The sequence below is a fragment of the Bidens hawaiensis genome, unplaced genomic scaffold, assembly GCF_021521415.1.
Source record: "Bidens hawaiensis isolate Kalapana, Puna unplaced genomic scaffold, B.hawaiensis_p1.1 tig00000369_1, whole genome shotgun sequence".
Lineage (NCBI taxonomy): Eukaryota > Viridiplantae > Streptophyta > Magnoliopsida > Asterales > Asteraceae > Bidens > Bidens hawaiensis.
Window position 1 is genome coordinate 1,285,563 of NW_027491028.1, and position 14,428 is coordinate 1,299,990.

A 14,428-nucleotide genomic window follows, 5' to 3' on the forward strand; every position below is an offset into this window, starting at 1 on the left:
CCCCCGCCCCGTTTATTGCGGGGTGAGGGGAGTGTTCCACACAAAAATCGCCCCTGTCGCCCACTGATTATCGTCCACTACACTTAGCTAGCTAGGCAGGTGGTCCATAGAAATTAAGGAGGCTGCTGGTGTACAGTAATTCATATAAACAATTAAATATTGAGTGGTTATGGTCACCTACAAGTAAACGTATAACATCTTTTCACCTTTCATGTTGTTCCAACTTCCAGACGTTGAATTGTCTAAGGCTTTGAAACAACCAACAAATAGGCTTAAATATATACTCTATATATACCCTTAAATCACACAAGTCATCTCACCCACACAAAACCCATTAATCTTTTTTTATCAGTTTCTTCCCTGATGTCGTTTAAGGAAGATCTACGTTCACCTTTGCAACCTCCAACATATGGGAACCTAATCACGATCCTTAGTATTGACGGAGGTGGAGTACGAGGAATCATTCTGGGTGTGATTCTGGATTTTCTAGAGACCGAACTACAGGTACAATTTATGATCAGTATAGGCATGAACACATAATTAGTTCTTTTTTATTTTTTTTCTCAGTTGATAGAAATTAATATAATGAATCGATCTTGAAATATAAAAGAAATTAGATGGCGATAATGCAAGACTTGCGGACTATTTTGATGTGATTGCCGGGACAAGCACAGGTGGTATTGTGACGGCTATGCTAACCACTCCGAATGATGAGGGCGGCCGTCCGATATTTGCGGCTAAGGAAATTAATGAATTTTATCTTGAGCATTGTCCTAAAATCTTCCCACATGATAGGTATGCATTTACGTATATTCGTCAACTTCTGACAACCTTATACAGTTGTACTCTAAATATCGTTCTTGTGACATCGATCCTTTTGTCGCTGAGGCTTAAATCCGTCATTGCTTTCCTTTCCTATATGCAGCAATCCTTTTGTTCCAGCCACAAATGTTTTCAAAGCTTTATCAGGACCAAAATACAACGGTCTATACCTACATAATATTATTCAAGAGAAATTACAAGAAAGACGACTCCACAAAGCAGTAACAAATGTTGTCATTCCAACGTTTGACATCAAACATCTGCAGCCTGTGATCTTCTCAAGCTACCAGATATATGCTGCACCTGATCAAACTATCAAATTGTCATAACAAACATAAATATTGATAACCAAAATTCATGTTTGTTTGGTCAGTTGAAGGATGTCCCGAGCCTTGATGCCAAGTTCTCTGACATATGCATTGGAACTTTGGCAGCCCCAACTTATCTTCCTTCCCACTCACTCCAAACCAAAAGACTCGGAAGGGGAATTGCTTAGAGAGTTCAATCTTATTGATGGCGCAGTGGCCGCAAACAATCCGGTACGTAGGCCAACTTATATTATAACAAAACTACATTGAATTTGTCATCATCATCATACTCAGTATATCCCATCGATAGCAAAGCTATGGTAGGGTCTGAGGAGGGTAAGATGTAGACAACCTTATCTCTACCCTTTAGGAATAGAGAGGCTGCTTCCGGTGAGACCCCCGGCTCAATAGTAGTTTTGCATCAAGCCTTGGGACATGAGGTGCTTAACACCTCCACCATCGGGACACCGCCAATTGGTGCATGTTCCCTTCTCTTTTGGCTATCAGCGCCACCACATGATGTCTGATCAACCTTCTGTCACTTTTAACGTTATTTTCACGAGATTACTAAAATAACGTCAAAATTAGTGCAATTTCACTTTTGCCCACCCGAGGGTTCACACATATATACATTATATGCGCGCACCGCAAGCAAGGCGAACTATATTGAATTTGTAAGATTAATTATTTGTTAAGTGAATAAGTATATATATTTCTTTTGTAGACTTTGGCTGCAATAAGTGAAGTAACGAAAGAAATAACCAAAGGAAGTCCTGACTTTTTCCCGATAAAACCAACGGACTATGGCCGGTTTCTAGTTCTGTCATTAGGCACGGGATCACAAAAATTTCAAGAGAAGTGTGACGCTACAAAGTCTTCTAGTTGAGGCGTTTTAGGGTGGTTGGCCGGTGGTGGCTCGACTCCTTTAGTCGATGTTTTTACTCAGGCGAGCGGCGACATGGTCGACTACCATATCTCTACCGTCTTCCAGGCTCTGCATTCGGCGGAAAATTATCTCCGAATTCAGGATGACACCCTAACCGGTGACATAGCTAGCTTGGATTTAGCTACCAAAGAAAACTTAGAGAACCTAGTCAAAGTGGGTGAGGAGTTGTTGAAAAAACCAGTTTCAAGGGTGAATATTGGCACGGGCCAATACGAACGTTACCATCATACTACCAATGAGATGGCTTTAAGAAAGTAAAATTATCTTCAAACTATTTCGTTATTATATATGCATTTTCAATATTTTATTTGACATTTTATTATTATGAAATACGATAGGTTTGCTACAATCCTCCATAAGGAGAAGAATGTTCAAGAACTAAGATCGCCAGTTACTAATAAAGGAATTGTTAGTCGAGGAAAGTCGATCGACAAAGAAACTATGGTTTCCGAAAGAACGTCAAAACTCGCAGAGCCAATTCATCACTCTCTTCCGGATTTACACAAGCTTGACGTGAACTGATCATATAATTTCCTCGTACTCGATCGGAGATACTTTTAGTGTTAATAAAGTTTGACTGTCTTCTATATGTTTTAACTTTAGGTATAATTAATCTATGTTCCTGTCGTTCTTTTGACTTGATCTTGATGTATCTACGTTTTCAAACAATAACAAATGTTTACTATTAAAAATAAAAAAGGAGCTAGTCACCGGTGTATAGGTAATGTACTTCTTGGTATTGAGTACAGTGTGCAAACACTCTAAATTGAATATACAAATCACTATTAAAAAAAAACTTCGTTTTATAGCGTTAAATAAGACACAAGTACGGAATTTAAAATCTGTCCACCCTAATAAATAACGTGTGATGGAATTTGTAAACACTATCCTCCAAAATAAAAAAACAAAGTTACCCAATGATCATTTTATATATGTAGAAAAGTATGTGTGTGTGAACAATTGACACAACATCCTCTACCCTACTGATGCAGCGGTATAACAAGAATGAAGATCGAATCACGTTGATTCAGAGAATACCCGTGATGAGCTTCGAAACTCCCAAATTCCTCCCAAAGGTTTAGGGAAAATGAAGAGAAAATTGATAATTATTAAAAGTCTCTCCATTCATATTACATAAGCGGCATATAAATAAAGAGTCTAATACGAAATGGGCCCAAAAAGGTCCATGGGCCGAACACAAACCCAAAAACAAAAACATAAAAAGTGCTAAAAAAACATAAAAAAGACCCAAAACTTTATTTAGAATACGTTTTTGGGCTTCGCACAGGGGCCAAACCGTCGTAGGCAGTTTGCCACAATGTGCTCCTCGTCTCAAGCTTCGATTTGACTGGTAATAGGCCTGAAACGGAGCTTTGTAGGCCAAGTTATGCCCGTTTTCATAAGCCACCTTTTATAGCGCGATCTTGAAAACCAAATACATAATAACTCGGTCTTCAATACTTGGGCCCACATCACCTACTCATATATCTACACATTTATTTATGTTTTAGACTTAAAATCTTCAACGAAGTTGCTCGTTATCATACACTTTGATGCTGCTATGCCAAACACCAGCTATCACCAAACATATAAATACAAGGATATAACGTAAGTACATTGTTTGTTAGTGAGAAAAGGTGTCATAACAATAATGCAATCCGTTAAGTTGGAAAAGTAGGAATTGGTGTGCGGTTGAATTCTATTGAATTGCTTGGTCATCCAGAATGTAATTTTCAGCCACATGTTTTTTTTTATCACTTAAATTATGTTTGGTTGAAAATAATAAAATGAAGGAAAAATGAAATGGAAATAGGAATAGAATCAACAATAAAATGAAATGACTAATTACTTGTTTTGTCATGTTTTATTGACCTACATAAATGAAATGAAATGAAATGAATTATTTTATGTTCTTTGGTAACAAAAAGTATAGAATGAAATAGAAATATAAATGATAAAAATACTCATATTTCAAAATTAAACAAATAAAAATTTGCACCGACGATGATGGCGTGAGCCACGGTGATGTTGGCGATGAAGGTGGTGGCGCCGACGACGATGATGGTGGTGGTGGTTGTTAGGTGGTGTTATATAGAGAGTAAGGTGGAAGAAGAATATAATGAAAAAAAAAAGAAGGGGGTGAGAATGATTGGATTCGATGGAATAATGTAATCACTGATTTCATTCCATCGACCAACCAAACACCCCAATTTTTCATTCTTTCGCCATGACTCATTCCTTCACCGTCTCCTTCCTGCCTAAAAAACACTACCTTATAAAGTACTGATTAGTGAAATTTATTACCGTAATCAAATTTTAATATATATTTTTAAAATTTTAACAATAAGTAAAAATTTATATAAAGCTTAAAAACACCGTCACTTTGCACAGTAACGGAACAATTAAAAATGCCTCAACACTATATGTAGTACACCAAAAGGCAAAAGTTGATTCGATTAAGTCCTGAATCCATTAAGAATGCACTTCTTAACTCTTTGTGGCATCCGAAGAATATTTAGTCAGATTTCTAGTAGCAATACGATTTTTGGCCAAGTCAAATTAGCAATGAGGCCAAAAAATCTGGTCACAAATCGATTGTAAATTGCTTTAGTGGGATACTGGGATGTACGACAATGATATATACATGCATGCTTTATTTTACTGTACGTTATATGCATGCATTTAGTTTAACTCTTTTACCCTTGTAGTACAAGAAATTCCATATATGTCATTTTTATAAATAAAAAATATGTATAAAGTCGTCTGTGTGTTGCATCTCCTTTGAGATTTTTATATTACATCTATGAGATATAAAAATGAAGTTATGAGATATTATTTGATGATTTCTCTTTGCTAAACTATGTTGGCCGGTTTAATTTGTGGGTGTGGATTTAATTAGGACACTTGGTATAAGGGTGTGAGAGATTTACTTTCGCACCATTATCTTAAGAAATGAAAGCCAATGACTAATTTAAGTCAAGTTGTCAAAGAAAATTAGTTCTATGACATTGTGAGAGGGATTAATTATACCGTTTGTTTTGTCTTCGACACAAACATGGAGTGTGTGGGTATGTTCTATAGAGAAAAATCAGCAAGAATTTAAGAGAAGATGGATCCAATAAATGCTAAAGTGAGTTACAAAGCCAGTTCTAGGGTTGGCGTTAACTATCTTCAAAGGGGAGAAAGAGTTTGATATGTAATTTTCCAACCTAACAAATCAAGTTTTCATGTTAACCTAAAATGTATGACAATATCAATATGTGGAAGAAATTTGAGAATGCATGCTTAATTATGTTAGAAACAGCCTATGTTAATGTTTGTAAGGTTAAGATTCATGGAGCATTCAAGTAAAGTAATGATACAGGATTAATTTAATTAATGAATAAAACATGAAGCTCTTGGACATGGAATCATCTATGTATTTGGTTACAGTGTTAAAAGGATCATTCTTGATAATGAAAGTCAGATTAGCACCAAGATAAAGGTTGAAAGCATCTCACTTGTGATGTTTAAATCAAGAAATGGTGTAGTTAATTAATCATAAGAGGGTTTTTTTTGGTCAAATCCATTGAAAGTCATTACTTGACTTAAATTACAATTGATGATAACTTACAATACTATTAAAGCAATATAATATTTCACATCATATTCAGTTAGGGTGTTCATGTCAATGCCACATTATTGTCAAGTCACATATTTCCTTTCTTATTATTGCCAAATCATCTCAAAACCTTTTTTTTATTAAATCAAAAATACTTGACGAAGACGGGATTCGAACCCAGGTGTGAAACCAAGAAAAAAGTTTTAAGAAAATCCCCTATAGCCATTCCACCAGACTCCAATGATGTCTTTCTCTTGAAAATTTAGACATACATGTAGTATTTGTTATGGAGGAATGGAATGTGGAATGTAATGAGTCATACCAAAGGAATACAAAAAAAACTTGTTTGGTTACCATGCATGAATGGAATATATCATTCCACAATGAATGAAACTCCTTCCTTTTTTAGGATTTTCATTCTTTTGGGTATGAGTATTTTTTTTCATTCATTCAAAAAATGAAAAGTTAGAAGAGTCAAAAATCATTATTAGTATTATAAAATAATAATAATAATAATAAGACAAAATGGCAAAACTGGTCCATTATGTTTTCATGGTTTTTCAATAGTCGTCCTTTAGCAAACTTAATGACTGAAATCATGTTCTATGTTTCAAAAATGTATCACGTTACGTCCTTTTACACTAACTCAGTTAAGTTTTTTCGTTAAATTTGGTCATGTGCAATGCACATGTGGGTATATTTGTAACTTCAAATTTTATTTAATAACAAAAAAATTATATTATAAAAATAAATTACACACACTCTCTCTCTCCATCTCTTTCTCTCACCTCTCTCTCCTGACCACTTTCACCACCACCTGCCACCGACCCACCGTCATTTCACCACCGCCTGCCACCGTCACTCTCTCACCTCTCGTTTTCCGGCAACCAAAAGATTCAAGCCCCACCCGCCACTTCCTCCGCCGCCACAGTCACAGCCACCACCACAGGCCACCAAACTCTTTTTCCTCAACAAAACCCCACCAGTCCACAACAACACAAAACCTCGGCCTGAATTTGGAACTCACCTCAACTCCGAAACCACGTCAAGACAATCACTAGTAATGGTGGCTGTGTGTTTTAGGTCGCAATCATCTAAGGAACAAAAAGCCCCTGTCAGTTTAATCTCACAGAGGCAAATCGTTGAGTAATTGGGGAATCAAAATTAGGGTTCTTGTTGGATTAGGTGATTCCGACCATGTCCGGGGTTCCGGCGAGATGAAACAGAAGGGAGTTGTAGAATGGTGGTGGTGGTTTATGGCTTTTAGGGTTTTTGATTTTGTAATTATGAAGATTGAAGAGTATTGTGGATTTAGGGCTAAAGCAGCCGGCGGTGACTAGTAATGGTGGCTGTGAGTGGAGACGGCCGGCGATGACTAGTAATGGTGGTTGTGGGTGGCGGATGACCAGATTTAATGGCCGGCGGTGCCTGGTAATGGTGGCTGTATGGTGGCGGGATGAACGGAGTATGGTGGCGGAGTGTGACAGAGGGGAGGTTGGATGGGATGATGATGATGGGTGGTGGCTGAGGTTGGATGGGATATTTGGGGAAGAAGATGGTGGGTTATGAATATTTGGGAAAAAAGATGGGTTAAAATGAAAAAAACTTTTATTTATTTAAAGCCCAAGATTTTAAATCCACTACACAAATGACACCTGAGAGGGTAAAAAGACTAAATTGCCCTCACATGAGGTGCACATGACTGAATTTAACGAGAAAAACTAACTCTCGTTAGTGAAAAGACGAACCGTGCAATGTTTTGAACATAAGTGATGTTTTCTGTCATTAAGTTTGCTAAAGGACGACTATTGAAAAACCGTGCAAACATAAAGGACGTCTTTTGCCATTTTGTCTAATAATAATAATAATAATAATAATAATAATATTATTATTATTATTATTATTTTTCAATTATAGTTATTAATTATATTATTATTATATAATTATTCATTATTGTTTTGTATATTTTAATATTACTATTATTATATTAGAACTATTACTACATTATTAATATTAGTTTTTTTCTTAATTTAACGAGTTGACATTTCACAACGCACATACGTGATTCAACATTGTTATGATTATTTTTATACAATTTAAAGATCCCGTTGCAGCACGAGGGTTCAAAAATTAGTTATTATGAATATTCATATTATTATTAAAATTATTTATTTATTTTATTATTATTACTAATAAAAATATTAATAATAACACTAATAACAACAACAACAATAATAATAATAATAAAGCTATTAATTATTCCATTCTTACATGGTAACCAAACATAACAATGGAATGCTAATGATCTATTTCATTCATTTATCCATTCCATTACCATGTTCATTCTATTCCCTTATCTATTTCATTACCATATACCAAACATACCCACAGTGTGATGTACATGTCCTATAATTGGGAAACTGAAGATTAATCCTAAAAAGGAAATAAATCCAATATATTCAATGGTTTAAAATTAATAATATAAATACAAAATCTTGAGAAAATAATAAACAAATGGATTTAACCCAAAAATGGAAAAACTCATATTATATATATATATATATATATATATATATATATATATATATATATGGGTGAGTTAACGTAGAATAATCGCTTATCGTACATTACATACGCGACTTCCTGCACCACCGATTCTAATTGAAATTAAAACCGCTTAGTGGCATAATTGTAATTAACCTAAAAATACTTAGCGCATACCCGTCAAAGTCCACCGTCGCGACCATCGTCTACTGTCATGAGAACCACCATCGTCCGTCACCACCATCGATCGTTGGTCACAGGTCAGTTAAGCAATTTCCAATTGAAATTGAAATTGATATTGTTGATGAGCCGAATTATCAATTAACCTTGAAATTTATTCAATTAATCATCAATTCGAAGCTTCCGTCAATCAATTTTGAGTTTTGAGTTATGGGTTTTGACATTGAACGTATTAACATAAAGTTTATACGTTCTGTTTAAACGTTCAGAACAAAATCAATTAAACTTTAAAAGTTCAGAACAAAAAGTTTATACGTTCTGTTTATACATTTTTAAATAATGTTGTTTATAAGTTCAGTACAAATATTATGTTTAAACGTTCTGAAACAAAACAGAATACCTTTAAACGTTCTGACCAAAAAAGAACATCTTTAAACGTTCTAATACATTCAAATAAGATCTGGGTGTTTAAAAAAAATGAACATCTTTAAACATTCTAATACGTTCTAAGAAGTTCAGGTTGTTAAAAAAAGGTTTAGAAGTTCTGATAAAGTTTAGAAGTTCAAAGAAGTTCTGGGTGTTCAAAAAAGCTTAGAAGTTCTGATAAAGTTTAGAAGTTCTAAGAAGTTCTGGGTGTTCAGAACTTCTAAAACTAACAAAAAAAAATTAAACACCTGTAAACATGAAATTGAACACTGAAATCACTTCATATAATCTCATAATCATCAAACAATCATCAATCGACCGTTAATTTGATCATTAATTCGATCATATGAACAAAATATGGAGCGTCTGCAACTGGGTTTCTTTAAACTCAAAATTGATTAATTGAAACTTCAAGTTGATGATTAATTGGACCAATTTCAAAGTTTAATTGAGCAATTAGTTCAACAATTTCAATTTCAATTGGGCAATTTTATCAACTGACATGTGAGCAACGATTGATGGTTGTGTCGGAAGAAGATGATGGTCGCGAAGGTGGATGGCGGACGGAATCGTTGAACGGCGATGGTGAAGGTGGACGGAATCGACGAGAGAAGAGGTTGATGGAGGCCGGCTCGCGTAATTGTGACTTTAGGATTAGGATGATTATTGAAGACGGACGTTCCAGAATGTCGCGTACCTATTGTACGATAAAGAATTTTCATATTCTATCCTTTATCTATCTATCTATATATATATATATATATAGGTAAAGGATAAAATACAAAAATTGATCATCATACATTACATACGTGAGGCTATGGAACGTTCGATTACAATTAGCGATCTAGGGTTCTCCGATCAGAATAGCGAGCAACAACAACGGCGAGCCGGTCTTCGTCCACCGATGTTCGATTCCATCCACATTCACCATGACCGTTCAACAATCCGTCACCATCCAATGATTCTGTCCACTGTCCACCATTCAACGATTTTTGTCCACCGTACACCATCTTCCTCCGTCACGACTTGTTCACAGGTCAGTTGATAAAATTGACCAATTGAAATTGAATTTGAAATTTTTGAACTAATTGATCAATTAAACTTTGAAATTAGTTCAATTAATCATCAATTTGAAGTTTCAATTAATCAATTTTGAGTTTTTGAGTGATGGGTTTTAACTGAACGTTTAAAGTTTTAAGCCTGAACGTTTAAAGGTTTAAAGCTGACTGTTTAAATATGGGAATTTGGCTTGAACGTATTAGAACTTTCAAAGATGTTAAACAAAACTTAAGACCTTGAAGACACTGTACATTTTTTAACGTATTAGAACGTTTAAAGATGTTCATTTTTGGTCAGAATGTTTAAAGGTCTTCAGTTTTGTTCAGAACGTTTAAACGTAATATTTTGAACCCTAATCAGAGCTCGATTGAGTGCATTATTCCTGCAATTTCATAATTGATTGATGAATCTAAATACTTCTACACATCAATTCGATTGATTAAATCATCATTTTTTGATCAATTTGAAGTTTTATAGAACTTCGACGTCGTTTTTTTTTATTTTGCTTTTTGACTTTTGAGATTTCATACTTTATGCTATGCTTAGAGTTTAGAAATTGTAGTAGATTGAGTGACGAGTTCCGAATTTTGATCAGAGTCGATTTGTAATCGACGAATTTTGATCCCGAACTACTGTTGCGTTATTTACCAAACTGCCAGCATGTTTTTTTAATCTAACGCTCTGGAAGGTCGCGTACGTAATGTACAATAACCATATATATATATATATACTATTTTTCATATTTTTGTTTTTTTTTTGGTATTTCTTCTATTCATTCCTTTATTAATAATATAAGATTATGTAACATAGTTTTGTTTTCTTGATTTGCATGTTTGTAATCGTATTTCTCAGTGTCCATCTAAATGGTTTAGTATAATCATTTTGAAGAAGTGGCAATAGTTTATTTAATTGTTACTTTTGTACAACTCATTTGGGTTGGTGAAAATTATTAAATGCAGCTCGTTTAATAAAATTTACTTCGTGTTGGTAAAAATTATAAAGTGACAGTAGCTGGTTTAATAAAAATTATATTTAAATTTTACATTATTGTTTGAGTCTTCGTCTCCAATTATTCTAACGTTATAGAAATACATATTTTAATATGTGACAATATTTTGCTCTAAAAATCATTTTTATACACATAAAATGTATAATAATATCGGTATGAATGTTTTGTTGTAAAATAAATCAAACACCAAGGTTTGGTTTGCAAATTATAAATTATAATTAATAGTGTATAAATATATTAAAAACTTATTTATAATAGTCACAAATAAACATATTATTATTCAATTTACGTATTACATATAATATTTTTTTTTTACTTTTATTATAATTTTCATCCGTGTGTAAGAGGACTTTTATTATTAAACATGTTATATTTTAATGGTATATTTAATTTGGATGATATTGTTTTTTTTAAATTTTCAGGTGGTGAAGCAAAATGAGTTTACTTTGTTAGAGTATTTGAAGAGGTTGATGGTGGTTTAATATAAAGAACATGTTTTGGTCTTTTGTTGATGCTTTTTGGTGGTTTGGTGTACACTAACTTATTGTAACTTTAAACTTTTAATATCTAGACATTGTAAATGGTTAACGTTTTGGTCCAGAAGTTGAAGAAAGTTTGTGTTGTTTGAATTTGTTGTTTAAATTTATTATGTTTATTGACATGTTTTTCCACCTGTGTGTAACACTGGCCTATATCCTAGTTATATTATTATGAGAATAGTTAACTAAAATAATAGTCATAAAAGTTTGACTTGATGTAATCTAGTGTGGTAACACTCGGTTTTGGATGAGTGAATAAACATGTTCTCTCCGTTAAGTTTGCTAATTATGATATCTACATATAACATAAATTACCAAACGTCCTAAGTTATTCATGTGCAGTTTCGAGGTAGAGCCCCGAACACATTATTTTGTATAGAGTAAGGCGTCGTTTTCGTCCTTATGGTTTGAGAAATAATGCGATATTAGTCCAAAAAGTTTATTTTTTGCATATGGACTCTCCACGTTTTCCAATTCTTGCCAATTACATCTAAATTATTAACCCGTTAAATTTAATCACCAAGTCAGGGGTAAACATGCCTTTTCACTCTTTCTTTATTATAATACTTATTTCAGTACACTGCGGTTTTCGTCCCTATGGTTTGTCCAAATCTGCGATTTTAGTCATAAGTTTCAAGTATGCAATTTTCGTCCCTATCAATTTGTGATTTTTAGTCATGGTAGTTTCATTTCACTTGCAATTAAACCCGAATTTATTAACCCGTTAATTCTGGTCGTTAACCCATCTACGTGCCCCTCATAAACCTCAGTCCTAATTCGTAAGCCCCCTCACGTGAGGGGTTGGGCTGTATTTGGGAAAAAGGAAAAAAAGGACAAAATTGCCCCTCACGTGAAAGGGCACACCGATGGGCTTAACGATCACACTTAATGAGATTAGTGAATTCGGGTTTAATTGCAAGTGAAATGAAATCATATAGACAAAAATTTCAAATTTGAAACTATTTGACTAAAACTGCAGATTTGGACAAACCGCACGGACGAAAATCGCAGTTCAATGAAATAAGTATTATAATAAAGAAAGAGTGAAAAACATGTCTACACTTTACTTAACGATTAAATTTAACGGGGTTAGTGATTTAGATGTAATTGACAAGAATTAAGAAACCTGAAGGTTCCATATGCAGAAAATAAACTTACTAAATTCACATTATTTGTTAAACCACAAGGACGAAAATGACACTTTACTCTTTTGTATATGTAGGTTGATGTTATGCTAACCTAGTCAACTTACATTTTGGTACTAAAACAGTAGGAATGAATGTTACCCTTGTTGAGATTTTGCGTATCGTCACAAATCACCCAAATAGTTTTATGATCCACCAAATTTATGAGTTATCATCCTTAGCCTTTAAAATTTTCACTAAACATAATATAATATTTCATTTATTCAAATTCTTTATTTTTTATTATTAATTATATAATAAAGTTAAAACATAAATATATTAATGCCCAGAATAAATAGATATGAAGGCCCTCGGGAATAGATATGAAGGCCTGATAGAATAGATGTGAAGGCTGCCAGAATAGATTTGTTGGTTGACTAAGTAGAAATGAAGGCCCAACAGAATAGATCCGTTGGCTGACCGTTTATTAAACCTTCGGACCGACTGTTTAATAAATGGTCGGCTAAAACTAAACGATCATTCTTTTTGAAAACGGTCGGGCCAAACAGATTAAGTGTATACGTGTAAATGTGTGGTTAATTAAAAAATGAGGGTGTCAGAAAGATCTATCGTGTGTCAGTTTTGTTATAGTGAATCCTACCATTTAGAAAAGTGACATTTTGAATATTTTTTAGTTTAAAAGACTAGTCAAAGAGATGTTTAGGTCAAATGAGCCACTCTTGTCATTTTCCCTTTCTCATGTGGTCCCAAATGTTAAACGTCTTGCTATGAAATTTCCAATTAATATGTAACGATCTATTCTATAAATATCCTCTCTTCAGGTAAAAAAAAAGGGGGGGTTTTACATATTTTCAACACCATCAATTACATATTTCACTAACCCATAAACATAAATTACATATTTCCCCGTTTCAGGTTAAACTACCCATTTACCCGTTAACAATTTACAAAACCACTCAACCAAATGAAATTAAAAATCAAACAACAGCCTCCTCCGAATTGTAGTTGTGGTAGATGGGGATTGTCTCTGACCGGCCAGAACCACCACCTCCTCCACCATCGTTGTTCACCTCCACCACCACAGCTGCTGAATCCAGCCGCACTGGAAACAACCTATGTTCGGATCTGAAACACCCAACCCCGTCCACGTCGGACCACACTTCATATTTGCAACACCCATGACTCCGATGTACAGATGGGTTGTGAGGGTATGAAAGCGGAGGGGCGAAAATGGGTCAACCACCAACGGCTAATTCCAGCATCGTTAGCTTTGCAGTGGTGTTAGATGGTAATGGCTTACGGTGGTGTGGCCAGTGGCTTGGACTTTAGCATTCAAATAGTCATTTTTTGTTCGTAATTATTGAGTTGATTTTTTTTCACAGAGAACAAAAGTTTTAACATCACGTTGAAGAAGTTTCAATTTTGATAATAATAATAATAATAATAATAATAATAAAGAAATTAAGATATTTAACTAAATAAAACCTAAATAAAAACAAAAAAGTTGAAAATTATTCACTAATACCCAAATTATATCTTTTATCTGTTAGTAAGGGTATTTAAGTCATATAATATGGTAATTTTAATGAAATGGACAAATATGTTATATGCATGTTTTAGGAAGGGAATATATATATAATTAACTTTTTTAGATTGGGAAAATATGTGATAAAGTGCTTTAAGAAGAGGAAATATGTAAATGCCCAAAAAAAACATGTCATCTACACAAAATCCATTACTTTTTTGGTTAGTCCAACCAAGAGATACGATCCACCATGTCATTCAAGGAAGAACCACGATAACCTTTTCGACCACCAACATATGGGAATTCAGGGCCGGCTCGGGCATA

At 34.0% G+C, this 14,428-nt stretch overlaps 1 pseudogene across 1 annotated transcript; it reads left to right on the plus strand.

Annotated features, from left to right (window-relative positions):
- Window positions 1-312: 312 nt before the first annotated feature.
- LOC143623634 (patatin-like protein 2) lies at window positions 313-2,631 on the plus strand (annotated as a pseudogene). The gene is made up of 6 exons (XR_013151933.1): window positions 313-504; window positions 611-795; window positions 926-1,118; window positions 1,202-1,361; window positions 1,855-2,330; window positions 2,415-2,631. The product of XR_013151933.1 is annotated as a patatin-like protein 2 (transcript).
- Window positions 2,632-14,428: the final 11,797 nt, after the last annotated feature.